The sequence below is a fragment of the Dermacentor andersoni genome, chromosome 3, assembly GCF_023375885.2.
Source record: "Dermacentor andersoni chromosome 3, qqDerAnde1_hic_scaffold, whole genome shotgun sequence".
NCBI lineage: Eukaryota > Metazoa > Arthropoda > Arachnida > Ixodida > Ixodidae > Dermacentor > Dermacentor andersoni.
In genome coordinates, this window is record NC_092816.1 from 147,128,759 (window position 1) to 147,145,622 (window position 16,864).

Below are 16,864 nucleotides of genomic sequence, written 5' to 3' on the forward strand. Positions count from 1 at the left end.
ATAAGTGTTTAATCTTTGCATCATACTAGTACTAAAATGTGAGTAGGCTTCAGCATCTTTAATTTAAACTGAAATAACTACACCAATTCTCTTTTTTTAGAATTCAGTTTTAATGAAAAATGGTCAAAGCAAATTTACTGGACAGCTACAACAGCGGGAAGTGCGCAGTGGGGATCCTAAACATGTCTCAATACAGGAAACCTGCCAACGTGAACGTCATGTGCCAGCCTGCCTCAAAAGCAACCTGTACTTCTTTCCTTGTGCCTGTTGCTTTATTGAAACAGATAGGGGGCTACATGAAGGGGTTGTGAAGGCCCTGGCCCAACTCTTTGTAGTTGTTGCACTGTGGTGGACGAACTAATGGAAATGCGGGTTATTCTACAAAGTCCCTTTTTTCTGTATTTGTTGCTCTGTTCCTGCATAATCTTACAAATAAAGTATGTGTGAGTATCAAACAATCACTGATCCCTGCTAGTCCCAACTTCACATGGTTTGTTCAGTCTGAATTTGAATTTATTCTGAAACAAAACATACAATGAGTAGCCAAAAAATGCTACGGAGCTCGCAGCTTGGCAGGATTACTCTCCCTTTACATGGCAGCTAGAGTGTACACTTTTTACATACAAATGCGGAGAATGAAATCGCAAGGTAAAGAATGTTTTACTTAAAGAAATGTTTCACTTAAAAAGGAAGACCAGGGAAAAATGTGTTTTCGTTGCTTGACAGCCTGAAATGAAGGATCTTTCGCGCTAATATCGCAAAACATTAACACACGCCATGTCCTCTTTCTGAACACATACTGAAACAAGTAAAATTACATGTGTAAATGTAACGGGAAAAGAGCTGTTTGCAAGTGATATGCTAAAAGAACCACCTAAGCAAGTACAAGCAGACATGTTTGGCAAAATGAAAGTAATCTGTCATCACAGTAATCGCATACAGAAGTATCTCAAACAGCAACAATGGGCACATCAACATCAGCAATACTACCCAAGGGATGTTTTATTTCAATTTCCTTGCAGAATAACAGCACAATGCGTAAACTATCCTATACTGTTTTGCATTGGTATGGCAACATGTATGACCTCAATAAACTTAGGCATGTAACATTTAAAAATTAAATTTAATTAAATTTTCGTTTCCCAGCCGCTGGGACTGGAAACCGAAACCACTTCTCGAGCTCAGCAGCACAACACCTTACCTGCTAAACTACCATGGCGGATTGCATGTAAAAATTATGCTGCTTGTAATATTTGAACTGTTTTTTCGTCGGCATAAGCATGTTTAATATCAGGAATATGTCAACTCAACAAACTTGGAGCACGCTGCTCGACACCGACTTACTTGGATGGATGGCATGAGAGCGCATTTTTTGAACAATCACAGGATCTCCTCATTTCTGTATTCAAAGGCACTATTACTCTCTGTAGTGTTTGTAGTACTGCTTGCAATGTATGAAACCAGCAGTAGCATGCACAGCAGAATGGTAGCAAAATAAACCTAGGTCCTTGCACTTTAGGTATCCCCTTTTGCCAGCAAAGCATACATTTTAAACTAAATCAAAACAAACAGGCTTTTGACTTCTGGCTCACAGTTCTGGAACAGTAGATTCAGTGAAGATTTTCAGGCGAGAGAAAGGCAGGGAGGTTAAGCAGAGTTAAAGCCTGCAGTTTGCTACCCTGCACTAGGGGAAGGGAAAGGGGAAGACGGAAAAAAGAGCGGGGGACAAAAAAGAAAGGCCTAAAGAAAGAAAGGGGCAGCGGATCATTACAGTCTTTCCAATAGGCCACTGCCACGTAAACATGTGAACAAAGCCTCGACAGACTTTCGGTGCGAAGGCAGTTCATGTCGGCATTCCAAGGCTCTGTTCTGATAGTGGCTTGTCCAGGCGTGCCAACACGGCCACTGCGACAGCTTGTGCACGCTGTATTAAGGACAGTGGCAAAGTACATGTTCTATAGTCTCCTCGCTGCCGCAGTGACTGCAAGCCACGCTCTCGTCCATACCGACTCGGAAGGCAAAAGATCTTGTGAAAGTGACACCAAGCCACAGTCGGCAAAGTACTGTTGTCTCGAGTCGACAGAGTCCAGATGGGGGTCAAAGTCGAAGGGACGGGTGCAGTCGGTGAAGACTTGCGTGCTTCAAGATTCGTGTGTTCAACAAAGACCTTATGGCGCTTCATTTGCAAGCACAATAATTTTTCATTGCGGCGTCTTGTCTTCAAAATGGCGAAGGTTTTCAGAACCTTATATCAGACAGTATTGGTGTCGACAGATTAACAATACCTCCTATTACCGTGCATATTTGGTCAAGCGCCCCTTTCATTTCCCAAGGCACTGGGCCCTTGAGTACTTTGAATACCTTCATTCTCTGGATCGGTCTTTCAACGTGAACACGTGCTCTAGCAATTTTCAGTGTTTTGCTTGCATCTGCAGCTGAGAATTGCTGCTGAGAACGCAAGAAAGGGGGTTGTATAATACCCAGCCCTAGCTTTGTGCACGTCATCTATATTAAAACACTTATCAACCATTAGGTCATCCTGAAAGCTTGTCAGCTTCTGAAGTACCTCTGATTTCTCTACGCAAGCCTTGTCAGATGCCCTACCACCAAAAGCACTGCTTACGAAGGTTATGAGACCTGCAGGTGATACACCCACGAGGACTTTAGCTCTATGTGTTCCCTTATAGTGGGAGTGTGTAAGTATTCTGCATGAAGCACAGTGACTCTTTTCTACCTCAACCTCTGTGCAGTCGAGAATGACACGCACCTCTGCGAAAGCTGAAAAGCAAAGTGGCATGTTTTTTTGTATTTCCTCTGTTGTGGACCAAGACTGCAGCAAGACTGCACAATGTGCAGTAAAAGAGCCTGTGCACAGTTGTTTTGCTTATATTAAATAAGGCACCTAAGCAATCAAATGACAGACAAGTCTTTAGGCGCACAAGGACAAGTGCAACACGCTCTAGCACGGACACCTCAGAGCCATTATTGTCAATTAAAGCCACCTCACTGCAAATGGAATGAAAAGTTTTAACTGACTGAACACCTGTGAACGCTCGAAGAGCATTGTCTGTAGACAGCAACTATGCAAGGTTTAACTTCTTGCTTACAATGGACAAGGAATCCACCTACACAGATTTTTCGGTGACATTCTTGTCATTGCCAGATGCTGCAAGTTGGAGAACGGCCTCCACTACATCTTCTTTATGTATCGTGTCAGCCCCAGCTCCAGATTCTCTGGTAGCTTTATGGCTCGACTGCTCCACCTGTACCAGTAAACGGTAACAAAATATATGCACTCAATGTGAGACAGCACACCATGCAAAGGTTTTGTCATTGTTTTACTGCGCTACCCAGATAACATTCCTTGTCTCCAAGCCCAGTCCATGATAGTTTATGAACAGCAGCCAAGCATAACACACTAATAACTGTGAAATATGTGTGTGAACTACTGCAAACAAGTGATGTTGCTAATGAATAATATTTAAATACATAAATTTACTGCCACATCGACCACCTTGACTCGTAAAGACCCTTCTGTTCTGCAACCGTTTTCTGTTATCAGAGTGCCACTGATGCACAATGGCAAACGACAAAGCAGAGTGCAGTAAAAACAAAAATAAGTTCCCTGGAAGATGATGCAGAATAGGAGACAATTGTCATTTCTTCAATATCATTTTTATGCAGTGGTTCTGGTTAGGAATGCTGTATGTCACATACATTGCTGATCAGATAGGCATGCATTAATGGCATAACTGCACTTTGAAACTGCCCTGATTTCCAATGAATCTCTTGCACTGATAGCCTTCATACAAGCTCATACAGCAGCAATTCGTTGTTAACAGAAATTACTCCAACATAACAATGTCATCGCCTTTAATTTACATCTGCATAGAATGTAAACAATGCAGTGCATCACTGTACACAAATATAGCAGTAAATAATGGCTCTGCTAGACATCAATGTGGCACCGGTGTATCTTACCTCCATCTGGTCTTCATATGGAATGCTGTAGTGCCCAGACACTTTTTTGGTCTTGAAAGTCGCTCCTGCACAAACTAATCACAGTTTTTGTTACCATGGGAGAAGTGCCTATTCATGGTCATAGTACAACTGTCAATGTCTGTTTTAAGCTACAAAGAAAACTACTGATTGTTCACAGTAAGTTCACGATTAGAATAATGGGCACAGATGGGTTAAACGCCAGATGATAATGTTGCTAGTATAAACACACGTGTTCAAATGATACAAACCTTGAGAATACCTTGCAGATGCACGTTTGTTACGTTCTTTGGCTCCTTGCATCCTAGACAAGTTCATTCTGTCATGAGGCCGTACAGGTAAACATTGGGACGGCAAAGCTGTCAACATCAGTCGCCGCCTAGCAGGCTTCCACACCTGCGGGTCTGCATACCGAAAAACGAGTTAGTTTCACTGAGGAGCATTCTCTGCAAACAGTTGTCTAAAGGGATGAATGAACTATTGCTATCCTGCACTACACATTATCTGGTGTCTGTATCCTCCAAGCCATAACTTTCTGAAACATATCGATTACTGCCTTAAACACTCATATGTTCTCTGAGCTGGCGCAAGTGCGCAGCTAGAGCTCAGGCGCGCGCAACCCAGAACGTAAACACATGCGGTTCTGGCGGGACGAGACATAACTGCTAACACACTACGGGCTGCTGCCGGTGAAACACGGTCAAATGCTCACTACACCCGCCCATGTAGATATACTGTAGCATTTCTCTAGAGTTGCGTCAAAGTGCTACAAACATGTGAGTTTCCATCTTAAATGCTCTTGTGTTCTCGTTTCGCTGGCCACAAGTGCGCAGCTCGAGCTTAGCCGTGCGCCGGAGCACGGGATGCAGCGAGAACGAAAAAATGCGCTTCTGGCGATACGAGACCACCCGTCCACCACACACAACGAGCTGATGCATGCAGGCGAAACCTGCGCCAACACTTCCAACGCTCGCCCCCGTACATATACTCGGGATCAAAGCCACGCCGCTGTTCGCGCTGCTGCAATACGCTCCGCGGCTCCACTTTTCGAACTAACGCATCAATTATCCGTAGGAAAAGAAATAAAATAATGCACATAAGGAAAGGAATTTCGTTTTCTTGCCTACTTGGCTCCAGAAGAAGTCACTTCCGACGAAATGCGCACTGCACTCTTTCATCGGTGGTGTGACTGGCTTGCCAATTCTCAACTTCACAACCCATTCTTTCGTCTTTGCCGCATCTTTGGGGAACGAGTTGAGGCTCACTTCGCTTGCAGCTCTGTTGGTGCATTGCGGCACGCAGCACATGCGATCGCTCTTGAATTTAATCATACCATTAAGCCCACGGTGATCAAGCCTACTAACCGCGACGAAGAAAGCAAGCAAATGCTCTACCGTCGCACCACCTGCATACACTCTGTGAAAAAATTTCGCCGGTGACCGCGGCGTGGCGTGACAGTTTGCGGAACTTGCCAATGAAAAGCCAAAACATCGTCGTCCCTCACATACCTAAGAAAAGTCACTGTCGTCAGCGTCCATCGGGTCGACGGACCCTGGTGCACTGTCATGTTGCCCGGGGCGTTAAGTCTGTCCATTCCGTTCCGGCCGACCAGTCTAACCGTGGTTCAACACTGTGGTCGCGCCTTGGTTTCTTCGCACTCCCGTGCTCACGCTCCCTTCCGCGTCCCTCCTTGTCTGAGGGAGACTCGGTGGTGCCGTGGCCAGCTGTCTCGAGCTGCTGACGTCCATGTTTGTGCGCTACGCAGCTGTGTCAGGAGCCTGTGTTGAGCCAGAGCGGGTCGTCGCTGCTCTTGCTCCTCGGCGATTCTGGTGCGTCTTCGTCGATGACGAGCGCGCAGGGCTTGTCGTACGACGACGACGACGTTTCGGCCTCCCAGTGGTTCTTCCCGTCAATACTCGCCTCCGAACCTTGTCGGGCGCCTCGCCTGTCACCCTGTTCTGGCTGCCCGTTGGAGCTACTGTGTGTTGATGGCAGAACTGATGACTGCTCCTGTGCAACAGACCGTGTTCCAGGAAATTGGTCCTGACCCTCAACGTCTTCCTCGCCCCCTGTTGCATGGTCCGACTGCGCCGCCAAACCGCTGCTCCGCCCTGTATCGATGTTTACGCGTGAGCCCGTGTTGACTTCATGCCCGTCTTCATCACATTTCTTGTCCCACCATCGGGTTTTCGCCACCGTCGTTCCGCGGACTTGCATTCCTTCGACTCGGGCCAGGCGTCAGCTTGGAACCACGCTGCCTCTCGCCTTGCTGGTGCGGAGTGTTCAGAATTTCGCCAGTTTGTGCTCCCTCCTGGGTGCTGTGGCCGCCATGATGTGCGGCTGCGGCGCCGCTTCCTATCTGGACGTCGCCGCGCTGGCTCAGCATCTTGGTACCAGCGGTGTCCTTGCTTTCCGGACGAGTGTCTTGCGGAACATGTGGTTCCGTCCTCGGTACGGGGTCCTGCAGCACAGGACCGTGTTCCACCCCTTCCCTACCGTTGGGGCTCCTCTGTAGGGACCGAGGCGCTGCCTTCAGCGGCGTCACCTTCCCCTGCGTTCTCTCGGCCTCCGTCGCCCTTCCGAGCGGCGGGAAGTCGTCCACTTCCATAGCGGTCATACTGAAGGATTTCCGGGATCTCCAGTCCACGCTTGCGTGCGCCTCAACACAGCGTCGACAAGCAAGCGAGCAGGTCTCTTCCGGGTGGCCGAAGATGCCGCACCGTCGACAAAATAGCCTCTCGCACTGAGCCTTATAGTGCCCTTCCTGGCTACAACGGCGACATAGCCGTCGAAATCCATGGTATTCGAACGTGGCACGATGACCACTCACCCGGGTGAATATCGGGAGGGGGTTCCCGTGCTTCATGTTCATTTTCAGGTAGCTTGTACCTGTATGTATGCTGGGCCTGTCTTTTTACCGCGCTTCCTCGATTTTCAGGGTGGTTCCAAACATCTTCAAACTCTCGGATACTTCGTTGTCCGAAATATAGCTCGGGAGGTACATGCAGGTGACGCTGGCGACTTGGCGTGCCACGGGGACTAGGGCAACGACTTGGTTTCCGAGGCGGAGACCGCCTACTTCGAGAAGCTTGTGGACTGCAGGTGCAGAGTTGATGCCGACTTGAAAGTCGAACGCTCCAAGGTGCTGGACACTGCATATTTCATTGACTGTGACTAGGGCTTCAACGGCGTCGATTACTTCGTCCACGGACGTACCCGGCGGCGACCGGACGTTGAAGAAGTGATGCTTTGGCGGTGGCATGGCGACAATGACCCCGCGTGCCGCCCTCGCACGGGCACGATGAGACTTGGTTCTGGCGGCAAAAACCCGGCTTGATGCGTGGATTTCAGGAGAGACCTGAGCGATGAAACTACCTATGCTTACCGAGGCTGGTCTCCAAAATGGGGTCACTTACTTGGCCAAGCGAACCTTCAAGCTTTTCTCAAATTTGCATGCTGAAAACTCAACTCTCCTTATTCTTTAGCAAGTATATACCTGACTGGGCTTTTCTACGTGTACTTCTTAATAGAGAAATTTTACATGTTGCCGTATTCACGTTTAAAAGCTAATAACATTTTAAAAATAGCCCGGATTGCTTGCACTGCACGCCTGCCATTTTTATGCGCAGCAGTCGCCATCTGGTGTTGAACATCAAAGTTTTAAACGCGTGTGGAGGACTTTTTTTTTTAACCGAATACTTTTATTATTAGTTCTAAAAGACAATACACACGCAGTTGGTCCCACCCATAGCCTCCAAGGCTAGTGATGGGTCCGCAAGCTAAACAAATACAATAATATTGGCAGACTTTTTGATGAATGGGCTCAATCACAACAGACTTCAGTAACACGCAAGAAAATCGGCAAGCTTATGTATAATATAACTACGTGGTATATTCGACCGAATCATAATACCAACAGGGTATTAAAAATAAAAACAAGCTGTTATATCTCTTTTTTGCAGAACTTAGTTACACGCTTCTTCATTCACACAGTTCCATAGAAATAAGCAAAAGATGTTTTAACGATGCCAAAATGTTATTCCATTCCTATACTTCGTTCGGAACTACATTCCACACGTAGGCTCCTTTTTATTCTACGAGTATATGGCTCTATGTATTACAAATGGGGGTAAGTTAAATAGATTGTTAGTAGCCGCTCTTCTTTGTTTCATTGGTAACCTGAATATATTGAGGGGCAGATCGTTATTGCACCTCACTATTGTATTTACTACTTCAGCTCTCAAGTCATTTGCACTTGATACGGGTAATATGCGTAGCTGCTGACAGAGTGGCATGCTGGGGTGAGTACTTCTTGAATAATTTATTATACGAATAGCACATAGTTGAAGGCGAGAAACATGGTCTCAATACCTTTTGTATGTCCTGCCCCACGTTTCCAGGCAATAGCATAACTCGCTGAGCACAAATGAGAAATACAGAACGCGTGAAATCGAAAGTCCACAGCACTCTCCAGCCCTTAGTAATACATGACAGCCGTGGCTTAATTTTGAGCAGACACTAATAATTTGTCATTTCCAGTGCATATCATGCTCAAACACAACACCAAGAGAACACTTGCATTGCGACACGCTGAGCACATTCGTGTTGTTAATAGTTGATGCAACGTGGTCATAAATAATGTTATTCGCGAGTGAAACACGGTGTACTTTATTTGCTGGGTATAAAGTGTCAGCTGATTACTTATGTGCCATTTTGATACTTCGTTAGGTTCTTCATTAATTTTACATTGTAGTTCCTCTAAGTTATCGCCTGTGGAAAGTAATGCAGTGTCATCTGCATACACGTAAACTACCATGGCTAGTTTGTTATTATGCAGTGCCGTATTTCTGAGTTGTGTAAGAACAAGAACTGCTGAAGACGTTGATTGTCTGGGTCTGAAGCCATTCCGATTAGGACAGATGATTGTATACTTGTGTAAAATATTCTGTATACCCTTAAAAAGTACCTTTACAAAAACTGTATTTATTGCATTTAGCACCGATATCGGCCTGTAATTTCTTCATTGCGGATCGCTAACTGCTTTTAAAGATAGGCATGACCTTCACCTCCTGTTCATCAGGATACACTCCATTTTCCAACGAATGGTTAGAGATATGCAGTAGATGCGTTGCCAGTATATCAGTGCTTTTTTTTTATCAGCCTAACAGGTAATGCATTTGTCTCTGCCGCGTTACCGACTGAAATGTTGCTACTTGTTGTAACAAATTCTTCAATTTCTATGTGAGGCAATTCAAAAGCGTTATTGTCAAGCTCTTCCATTTTCACTGAAGTAACATCAGCATGTACTTGTGCAGCTACCTTAGGCAAAATAGGTACTAAATGATTCAGATGTACCTTCGTCAACAGTTTCAGGGACAGTAGAGATATAGGATCCTAAGCAGATTGCGTAATTTACCGTGTCCGAATTTTTTTTTATTTCCATGCGCCTGCCTCAGGAGTGATGAATAACATTGTTTTTGTTTCCCTTTTCCTAATAGGAAACATAGATAGGTTTAGATAGCGTTTAAATTGAGTTATGTAACATTCCTTTCATCTCAACTGTTACCATTTGTGGTACTATTGATCCTTATCGTTTAACAAAGGTAATATTTAAGTATTCATCCATGGACACTTTGGGTAGCTGTATATTTTAAGGGTCGGCACAGAGCTCCGTTCAACGGCATTTTTAACTGTATCTAGAAATTTCATATACTCGGTATCGATGTCTTACCATATGCCGTAATGAAATCTCTTCGTTCTAATATTTCACGCAGCAGGACATATTCTTAGTCCGTATTTTACTGTGTATCGAATGTAGTGTCTACAATCAACTCAGCGCAAGGACCAGCCTGCGCACTTGAAGTAATATGACACAGGATGTGATCTACTGAGCAGTTGAGGTATTGAGGCGCGAGTTGCTTCTGTTTAAATGTTTCCTCGGAAATTTTTAATACTCCCTTCCACAGCTTACATCCCAACACCATACTGTTACGGAACTGTGTACAGACAACGGCGCTGGCAGCAGCTGCTTAGATTCTATTGACAATAACGCCATTCTAGCGCGATGATGCAGCGGAGTGCTAACTACGCTTGGTTGGCCACCCATACAATTATCCAACGCGGAAATACGGTAACGCCAGTTACGCCCCTTCAGCGAGATCTACGTCAGTGCACAAAACATCTTTCTTTTGTTTTCAATATTAGGCCCTGCCCAAACGGGCAAGGCCTCTCAAAATCGGCCTATAGGCTCATTGGTATGTCCCTCCCCACGGGAATCTTTAGTTAAAGGCAAATTAGGAATTTTATTCGTAACTCAGGCACATCAATCAGGTTCCAATCAGCTACAAACATCGGATTAACCGACGGGTTCCAGACAGGTTGAAGCAAACTAATTCACATGGTTTATCACAAGTGTATACAATGAATTTGGCAGGTTGTACAGCCCTGCCTGTGGGCACAAACAAAGCACACATCATGTCTTGCGCAACCCTTAAATTGGGGCCCACTGAAATCTCACTCTACCATATGCGATTTCAATGAACCGGCACGACCACTTCTTGAGGAACTCTGCTTCCCCTAAGAAGAATTCTACCTCCAAATGGTTTATGACTATGTTATACATTCTTGAGAGCAGACTCCACTGGTTTTTTCGGGGGTTAATTACCCTGGTTAACAGCCAGCTCCCTGCTTTCCCACAAGACTAAGAACCCAACTGCAATCAAGAGCAGGGTCACGCGGTTCTGTGGGCACGGTCCTTGATTAATAAACCTTTGGAAGTTTAAGGAGGAATACGCCTTATCCATCAACGCCCAAAATGTTTTGGCTACCCGACAAGATAGTAATGCATGTTTGTTGTCGTCATGTGCTCGACAGTTGACACATTGTTCGCTTTTAGTGTAATGCCATTTGTACATTACGGTCTGCTGTGGGTAAGACAGACCAGCCAAAGCGCCAGACGACATCCTGAATGTCACCCGGTAACCAGCTGGGGGTTAACAAGACCCAGGGGAATTGCGTGTTGCTCACCTCTAGGAGGGGTGTTTCTAATTGTAAGAAGGATATTCTCTTGTAGATACCTATGACGTGCCTATAAACTGCTGAAGGGTTTACTGCTTTAGGGCCAGTTGCCTGGGCCTGAGAAAACAGGCGACATTGAAGCCCAAGAAGGTAACAAGCCAGCTTCCTTGCTGGGTGGTCTGCACTCAGTTCTAGCACCCTCAGTGTGGTTTTAAGTGCAAAGATGTCTGGTAAAACAACTGAGGGAATGTTCCAAGCACCTTTCTCTCTTGGTGAGCCAAGATTCTCATACTTTACTAAGGCTGTCATGGTGTTCCAAAAGAAACGTATTATTTGTGCCTTAGCCTGTCTTGATATCTGGTATGGCATAACTACAGTGTTAGCCAAAAACCACAGGCGGTAAGGACACTCAGGACACTCCCGTCAGGACACTCATTACGAGGTACCTTTGTACGCTAAAAGGAAAACTAAACTTGAGGGCGTGAGACACCTCCTCTTTGAAGGACTGAAGAAGTCCGTCTTCCAGCTTTCGACTGCTGTTCCCTTAGCATTCTACTCGATCCCTAGTATACGGATTCTATTTACCATTGTAACACCGTGCAGCGTTGTTAATGCTGAAGAGTGCAAACAGAGCGACTTACTTATGTGTATGTTAAGTTTTGCGCCTGAAATATATGCGCATTCTGCGAACACTCCTAGGACTACACCTAGACTGTCTTCATCTCTGTGGTAAATTGTCCCATCGTCTGCGTATGCTGTGACTTTGACCGAGCAGTTAGCTGGGAGTTGTAACCCCAACACTTTTATGTTTTTCTACTTTCAACATGAAATGTTCTGTGGTCAAAGCGAAAAGCAAGGGGTAAAGCAGACAGCCTTGTCGCACGCCGCGGGAAACCTGAAAAGACGCAACTATCTCTTGATTCACAGTCAGGTTGCTACCGATGTCGTTGTGAAGTTCTATTATCAGGTACACAAACTGCCTAGGAAACCTAAAGGCTAGTAATACTGCAAATATGTATGTGTTCTCTACCCTATCGAAGGCTTGTGCTTTGTCAAGAGAAGTCTGCCACCCTTTGGCTTGCTTTGCCGCAGTATACTCTATGATATCCCTGTTGAGCATGTTTAGGGTTCGGAAGTTACGTCCAGAGACGGAGCAGGATTGCCATGAATGTATTAATAATGGCATGATTTCCTGCACTCGCATTGTCAGTACGGTGGTCAGCAACTTGAAGAACTATAGGGTTTTACGTGCCGAAACCACGACCTGATTATGAGGCACGCCGTAGTGTACGGGACTCCGGAAATTTTGACCACCTGGGGTTCTGTAACGTGCACCTAAATCTAAGTACACGGGTGTTTTCGCATTTCGACCCCGTCGAAATGCGGCCGCCGTGGCCGGGATCCGATGCCGCGACCTCGTGCGCAGCAGCCCAACACCATAGCCACTGAGCAACCACGACGTGTGGTGGTCAGCAACTTGTAATCAGTGCCTAACAAACTGATGGGGCGCCAATTACGTGGGCCCTCGAGGCCGTCATCTGATTTGGGGAGTAAAATTATCCTTCCTTGTTTAAACGACTGTGGGAGAGTCTGCGCACTCATGAACCTATTAGGAACACCACATAACTTCGTACCTATGAGGTCCCAGAATGCGCAGTAAAATTCTGCTGTAAGGCCATCGCAGCCTGGCCCTGAGCCTTTATGCAAGTGATATAATGCTCGCGAGAGCTCCTCTAATGTTATTTGGATAAACAGGTAACAGTAACTTTAGGAGAGAGTTGTGGCAAACCCGCTAAGAAAGGATGGTCGAGTACACTATCCAACTTGAACTCAAGCTCGTGGGTTGAGACTCTCAAAGTCCGCGCGTAAAACCTTAAAATTTCCTGTTTACTGAAGTCTAACTTGTTTTTCATCTGACATAATCTACAACTGCTTACATAGTTAAGAACTTCCGGGTGCGAGCTTGGCAAATGTCTAGCTGGAAATGAAGACAGAAGACGTTAAGTTCCTCAGCCGCGATAATCTCATGTTGAGATCGTTCAGGTAAGTCTTCATTGGCAGTGAGGATGGTTGGCCCCGCTGAACGATTCGGATAAGATGCAATGTGTGTCTGATTAAGTCAGAGTACCTATGTTTAAGCTTCATCCCTTCATCTATTATGCATATCTCCTTCCATCATCTTTTAAGCTCATCCCAGTTCCCTGCGTTCATCGATCCTGCTAAACGGTTACGAGGACTAGTCATTGTATTATCTACTCGCCACAGGTGGGAAAAGAAACATCTAATTTCGCAAATCAGCTCCTCCGGTCTGTGGTGCGAGATGTCTAGGGCGAACGGAGGAAGTTCCACTGCCTTGCAGTCAACGATTGAGGAATCCAAAGAAGGAGACACATATGTGCGATCCACACGAGCCTGTACATTATTACGACACCATGTGCGTTGGAATGCTTGACCGTGCGGTAACACGTACGCGTCTGTTAAATTAAACTGTTCTACCAGTTTTTTAAGTTCAGAAATTTATATATCAAACCGTTCTTTAGATGGGCCTGTTCCATCTGTTAGATAATTTAGAACGCAGTTAAAGTGTCCTATGAAGATAAGATGTTTCCGTTCCAGGAATAAAGGGTTCAGCTGTTTATAAAAGCTGGCCATTGCCGGGCTTCTGACTGGTGCATAGATGTTTATAAGCCTGAATTTCTCTATTTCGTACTCAAAGTCGAGTACTACCATGCGACCTTCGGGATCAAAACTGAAGTGGCCTCCGTTGAGAAGTGACCAGTTCAATACTACGATACCTGCCCCGCACGCTTGGTTTGTGGGGAACGAGAAAAACCCTTTAGCCCGGAATTGCCTTTCAAGGCCCTTAAGTTTCTCTAAGGAGTGTATGTTTGTTTCCTGTAGACATAAGATGTCACAATGTAGTTTCCTGGCGACTCTTGCCACTGTATTTTGCTTAGCTTGGCTGCTAAGTCCCGTGACATTCCACGTGAATATCTTTAATGGCGTGGCTTGGTAACAATAGTATACTAAATTACGATGTAGACCTTTACGTGTTTACGTAACCTTGTTTACTTGATTCGATTTAACATGTGGACCTTCCCGAGTTGTTCTAAGGTTTACACACCATTACCTAGCCTGATCAGCTATCAGTTAACGGGCGTGATACATTTAAGGGAACCATTCCCCTGCTACATGAAATGCTCGTGCCCATTGATGCAGGGTTGTGTGCGCTACAGCAAAACGGAAATGCAAACCAGTCATAAGAATAATACACATGTAGCAACATACCTGCTGCCTAAAGAAACACACATCCACGTAATACACTATTCAACAACTTGGGTACGCATTGATAGGCGGCATAACGCTGTACACTATAGGATAATGAAGTGTTGAAAAATAAGAAGATTGGCCGGTCGCACGCTACGGCCGCCGACCCACTGGTGTGAGCAACTATGCACCGGAATCGAACATTCGAAATGTTGCAATTTCTGCAGGAGGGGTGGTGTACAGTGTGCGCTTGCCGAAAAAAAAATATATTTTTATCGGTCTGTGCGTGTGAAAGGGGACTCCTGTCCCACTGAACGCATCCGCCACCGAGCAGAAAAGCCAGGCGGATGCCCGGGAAAGGTGTCCAGCCGCCAAATAGGAAACCAAAGGGCCCCGCGGGTGAAAGTACAGCGTCAACACAGTAGGTAGTCCAGTGTAATTCAACCGCAAGTGACACTCGACGAAACTGAAAAGAGCGTTGCACTTATACAAGCAGATTTTTTACCTTTCGTAGTGCTGCAAGCAGTTGCTGCCCTGGCAGGCAAGGATTGTATCCGGTTTTCAACAACCATGTCGGGAACATATGCTGTGTGAGCAGTCCGCAGGCCACTCCTCGGAGTGGCGAATGAACCCAAAGCTGGTATGAACCGCTGTTCACTGCACTCGGTCGCTCCGAGGACTGCTCAAGAGGCATCTGATGAATATGTGTGGGGAAATGGATGCACATGGGGCGTACTGTATCCGCCTTCATGAGATGACGCTAAACCCACGCAGGGTCAGGTGACCAGTAAGAAATTGCCGGAAAGGAATGGAGGGAGGGGGTGTAAGCACCACTTGACTAATCTCTCAGCAGAGCCCGGGGCGCGTGTATACCACGACAAACATCGGTTGGCCCGTGTGCCTCCACGGCCAGTTGTTGCACTGTCGCGCAACAGCAATAAAGAAAAACATACATTCTAGACGCCAAAGCTGCGTGTATGTGTCCGCAGCCATGCTGGGACACATAGAGAGGTGGCTCGAAAGCGTTACAAGCGACTCCACGCATGTTATGTCGGTGTACTCGATGAACTAAATGCCGCATTAAAGAAATTGTGACGAAATCTTGGCATGTGCGTAGTGGCATAGTTTTAAATGTGTCAGAGAGTAAATCCGAAAAGAATCGAAGCGTACCATGTGTGAAAACTACAGCTGCAAGCTCATGTTATGCAGCTTTGTCCGATGTCGAGATATTGTTCTTATGAATGTAGCACCCATCGCCCTTGTACACACATATGTTCTGGCTTCGGCGCACTATCATCGAGGTTAATAAAACTACGCGCAACGAACGCGTCGCCCTCGTTCCGGTTTCGGTTTTTGCTGCCGTTCGTTATAATAAACCGTTTGTAAATTGTGCTTTTTGTTGGCGATTCTCTGGACAAGGGACGAAAACAAAAACTGGAGATTAAAATAAGCAATACGTAAAATATTTTAAACGATAAACTCTTTCAACATTCGTTAAATAACTATAACATTCTAGGGCTCTAAGCGCCACCTGTTTCCGGTAGTCAAAATGTGTCATGGCGGCTTCCTGTCAATTGGATGTGAGCGTAGCATGGGAACTTCAATGGTACATCTGAGCTTTCTTGGTTATCCCAAGCTGTTCCTTATCCCTCCGCGTAATCTCTTTCTTGTACCCAATAGAATACCGAATAGGAATCGTATAGAAGCCCAGAGGCTGCAGCTGTCATTCACATAGACAAGTAAGGTAACTGTTTGCGACCACTTTCAACTCATCTGGGGCGTACATAATTCTTTGTGTGTTATTTATGCATGATTGGACATCATTTTTCACGTCGCTTCAAGTCCTCGCTGAAAGTACGCTTTAAATGCACTGCATGCCTTAAACTGACACCCATCTGTAACGTGGTTGAGCCTTTATTTATAGCCCATATATTGCGGACTACGATTTTAACGTCGTGCGCGCTGCCGCCCCTTTGTTCTGTTGCGCTCGCGATATCAATGTTTTTAGATTCAAAATGCTGCTTCCACATGAAATAAGAGGCTCGCCCTGTTAGATTGTACACATGGAAAGCGAACGCTGTGACACGTTCTTTAAATTGGCCGACTGTTGCAAGCGCTGGCATCATTGCCGTCGCCGAAGTGTACATACAGGCACACTATAATAGAGACATACGTATTTACAGTGCCAAATGAACAATTTCGTGTTTCGACCCTTGGCGCTCTCCTGCTCGGCCTGACAGGCAGGTGTCATGTAGTGCGTTGCACTGAAAGCGCATGAGCATACAGCGATTTTATAGACAAATGCTCGAAGATTTCTGTCACCAGCTGCCACTTGAAAGTGCGTTTGGCTAGCAAGCCAGCACTAGTGTCCGCGCTTTCAAGCATACACTTGATAATACGAAGATAATGAGACACAGTGTAAACATATGAATGACAGATTCAATATTTCTTGGCACTCGTAAATCCTCACATTTGCCAGTTCTTCGTTAGTGCATGAAAAAGTGGCATTTTGTGTTGTTTAAAACCAGACATTTGTTCATCCAAACGTGGCTTTGCCTAGGCCGTCGCATTGTATGAATCA